The sequence below is a fragment of the Ictidomys tridecemlineatus genome, chromosome 2, assembly GCF_052094955.1.
Source record: "Ictidomys tridecemlineatus isolate mIctTri1 chromosome 2, mIctTri1.hap1, whole genome shotgun sequence".
NCBI classification, from domain to species: Eukaryota; Metazoa; Chordata; class Mammalia; order Rodentia; family Sciuridae; genus Ictidomys; species Ictidomys tridecemlineatus.
In genome coordinates this window covers 101311670-101316074 of record NC_135478.1, presented here as the reverse complement: position 1 = coordinate 101316074, position 4405 = coordinate 101311670, and positions in this window count along the sequence as shown.

Here is a 4405-nt window from a genome sequence, read left to right as displayed (position 1 = left end):
AAAGCCATCAGAGGCCATCACTGGTGTCATTGCCCTCCCACATCCTGGGTGTTATGGTTTGGATGTGAGGTGTCCCCCAAGAGCTCACATGTGAGACAATGCAAGATGTTTCAAGGGGAAAGACTTGGTTTTCAGAGTCTTAACCCAATCAGTGAATTAACCCCCTGATAGGGATTAACTGAGTGGTAACTGAAGTGGTGGGGTGTGGCTGGGGTGTGGGCATTAGGGTGTGGCTTTGGGTATATATTTGTAATTGGAAAGTGGGGTCTCTCTCTCTACTTCCTAGTCACCAAGACGTGACTGCTTCCCTTGGCCACCCTCTCCTGCCACTATGTTCAGCCTCACCTCGAGCCCTGAGGATGGAGCTGGCCTTCTCTGAACTAAGACCTCTGAAACTGAGCCTCAAATCAACCCTTCCTCCTCTATAATTGTGCTGGTTGGGTCCTTTGTCACAGCAGTGAAAAAGCTGACTGAAACACTTGGCTAAGCTCCGGAGCCCCTGGGCCAAGATCCTTTTTTTTATTGAGTTGCTCTCTCCTGTGGGAGTGTGGTACAGCTGGGCCCTTTCAAGGACATTTACTGATGGTCAAGGGCCACTGATGCCCACCCGGTGTGTAGAATTGGTGGCAGAGTAATGAGATATGGGCCTGCATCCTGAGAAAACTCTGATGTACGGGTCTTCTGAGCTCCCACCAGAACTGCCCATCAAGCTCTGCAGACAACAGGCTGAGGCTCCCCACTCTGCAGCTCCTGGCTCTCCAACTCCTCCCCCAAAACAGCTTCAAAGGCTTCTGAACCACAAGGTCAGGTTAGTCACCGCAGCAATCCCACTTCTTGTACCAATTTCTGTGTTAAGTTTTTGTTGCTTTGACCAAAATCCATGACCAAAACAACTCAGAGGAGAAAACTTTTATCTTGGGTTTACTGTTACAGAGGTCCAGTCCATGGTCGGCTGGCTGCATTGCTCCAGGTCCCAGGTGGGTGTAGCCTAGTGGAAGAGGGTGGGGCAGAGGAACACTGATGACTCATGGCATCCAGGAAAGAGAGAAAGGGAGACAAAGGAGACACAATCTCCAGGGGTATGCCCCCAGTGACCCTCTTCCTCAGGTCCCATAATACCTGTCTACAGTTATAACCCAGTTAGCCCATTCAAATTATTAATCCCTCAAATGACTTTAACCCACTGATTAGCTTACAGCTCTCAGAATTTAATTATTCACCTCTTACATGAACGCAGGAACTTTTAGGGGACACCTTATATCCAAAACATCACAGTGCTTATTTAAGCTATGACAGTGGTTTAAATCTGAGCCAGAACACTGGGTGCTGTTTTTCAAGGAGATTTACACTCATCCCTTAGAGTTTTTGCTTGCTTAGCATTTATTCTACCTTTTCCTCACTTTTTCTTTGAGGAAACCTCAACTCTATCATCTGTAGTTTTGGGGTTCACATTGATGTCAATCCACACCATCATACTGGCCTGGATGATGAAGTATCCTTTTCCTGATGGGTACATGACCAAACACAAGTCACTGAGAGCCATCCTAGGATTTTGCCTGGAGCCACTGGAAAACAGTGTCTCTTCTGAGTGTGTGCACTGTGAGGTCTGAGCAGATGTTACCCACATGCCACATGGTACGACTGGAGAAGCTGGGGGACAAATTTGCCATGACATGTGGAGAGTCCACCTATAAATTTATAAATCCAACACAGAAACAAGGGCTTCTGTGGACTTAGATTGGACGCCTAGGGCAAGCTACACCTGAAACCAATAATTTGAATTTTTACCTTCAGGATCCAATAAATTCCACCTCCTTCAGTGACTGAGTGGAATTTCCGACACTTGCAACCCTTCTTCCTTTCTTCAGTTAGCAAGCACCAAGTTCTGCCACGGCAGCTGGGCCCTGCCATCTCGCTGAGGAAGTGGGTGCTTCTGGTCACTCTCTGGATGTTAGGAGGAGGCAGCCACCAGCTTTTGGGTTGAGCCATAATCAAGACAGTGTCCCTCAAACTGCTGTCATCTTGACACTTGCTGCCTGCCAGTGTCTTTGCATTGCTCAGCTGCTGCCTCCTCCTCCCTCCCTTTTTCCCTCCCTTTCTCTTCCCCTTTCTCTCTGCTCTCCCACCTCATCTCTCTCTTTTCTCACTCTCTCCGTTCTTTGTCTTTCAGTCTCTCTCTTACTCATTCTTATTCTTTCAAAATTGGTGAAGGAGAAGAAGGGAGGTTCGATTCTTAACGCGTTCAGCGCACCAAAGGTTCTCATTACGACGTTTTGCTTTTCCTTTCCCATCAATTTTTTTTAAAAAATTTTGATTTAGATATCCCCAAGACTTCTCAAGAAAGGAGGTGCTTTCTAGTGAATCTGTGGCCCTGGTCCTCCAGGGGATACCCTTTCCTGGCACCTGCAAGGAGCTCAGATGCAAAGCATCTCTTAGCCGATGAGTGAGGGTCCAGCTCCTCTCCTCTCCTTAAGTGCCTCCATTTCTCATGGGGGACAGTGCCCTCTGCCACTTTTCTCCAGCTTCTTCTCCACAGGGGATCATCTGGCAGTGTGGAAATAAGTGGATCATTTTAATTTATCTTCAAGGACTCTGGCCAGCCTTTGGTCACCTAGAAGTACTTAGGGGGCCTGGCTGATGTTTTATGTACTTGAGGAAATGTCTTTTGATTCTCTAAGTGGTAGAATTTCTTTGGAGTTTTGTTCCATGTTTCCATTGGATTTCAGATGGTATTTTGGATTCTGCTGAAGTTTTTGAATTTTATTTTCTGATTGTACATTTTCTGACGGCAGAGATGTGGGCTCAATTTGGAAAATTTAATTTGAACTCACATTGCTTTGATGAAGTGTTTATCTTCAGATGTCTTCTTGTGCATCTCCTGTCCTCCTCCTCCTGGGGTATTTACAGAAGTGGGCAGCTTAGCAGCAGCATTCAGTGGTTGCAAAATGCTTTATGCCATTGGTTGGGTGTTCCTACTTTGGAACTCACTCTGTACTCATTTCCCAGGTACCACCCCCCCACACCCTCTGGAGGGACAGTGTGACACCTGTTATTTTCTGCACATTTCCACCAGAGAATTGAATGAACTCACCTTCATCATCAAGGACTTGGACTGTGCCTTTGTTGGAGACACCAAAGATGGTTCATTCACGTGCCTCTCTCTTTCATTCCACCCTTCAGCTTCTAGGGAGCGCAGATTTGGTCAGACCTTTCCTGGATATCAGCATTCTCATCCATATTATGCATTAGCTTCGCTGAGTTGCTCTTTCTTCTTCTGGAGAGATTTTAAGCATTTTCATTTAAGCGCTTGGTGTCTGAGGGCTTTGAACTTGTCTTCTGGTTTTCACATTCATCTTTAAAGGTGAGCTGACACCATGTTCCAAAAGAAAGCTCAGACCCTCTTTCTGGTTGTGCTTTGAGATGGCCTCCTGTAGCCTCACATAAAGAGGTGGGCCTGGCCAGATGTTAGCTCCTGCTGCTAAACTTACAGCGTAGGACACGTTCAAAGAGCCGGCTTCCGTGGATGCCTGTGGGCTTTGGGCATCAGGCTGAGCTGGCCATGAGTCTGATCATTTTCTTTCACTCAAGTAGAAAACCTCTGGCCAGTGCTCTTCCTGGCCTCTGCTGGGTGGACAATATACTGACCACGTCATTGCTTGCCTTTCTCTCCCAGGAGACCAGAGTGACCTGTGTCTTGGCTGCTGTCTCCAGGCAAGGTCACCAAAGACCTGCTCAGTTTTTCAGGAAAGGTTGGAAGGGATGAGATTGGTGGTCAGCACTGAGGGATCCTGCAGCTTAGCCTCTGGCTGCGGGTTGCTTGCTAGGACCTCCACAGGTCACTGCTAACCTAGTGGAAGGTTCTGCCTGGAACCAAAGAATCGCCTGGCAGCCAGAGGTGGGTGTCACTGCAGGTGGAATAAACCTGGCCAGATGAGCAGGTGCTGCCCGGCCTTCTGTGGTCAAGATGGAAGTAGATGATGGGTACATGCAGCACATGGAGAGGAATGGGTAAGGACACTGAAGTCAGGGGTGGCCGGCCAGGAGTCCAGCTGACACAGTTTCCCCCTGGCAAGTTGAGAGGAGCCAAGCCAGTCCTTCCCCGCTGCCCATCCTCAGTTATCACCTGGCCAAGCCCAGGTGGGTACTCTGCAGGAGGGGGCACATGCCTGCAGCATGGGGGACTTTGCCCTCCTCTCCTGGCCCAGATTCTCATTCCTGCCTGCAAAGGCTGTGTAAGTAAGTGTTCCTCCCCCAAGAGCCTCCCCTGGTTTTATTAGGGAGGAAGGATGGGGGGGGGGAGTCTGGTCACAGTCAAGGAATTTTACCAAGGGTTTTTGTTTTGTTTTTGGTTGATAAATGTTTTCCCACCCAACCTAAACCCATGTACCACGCAGCCTACCCCCAG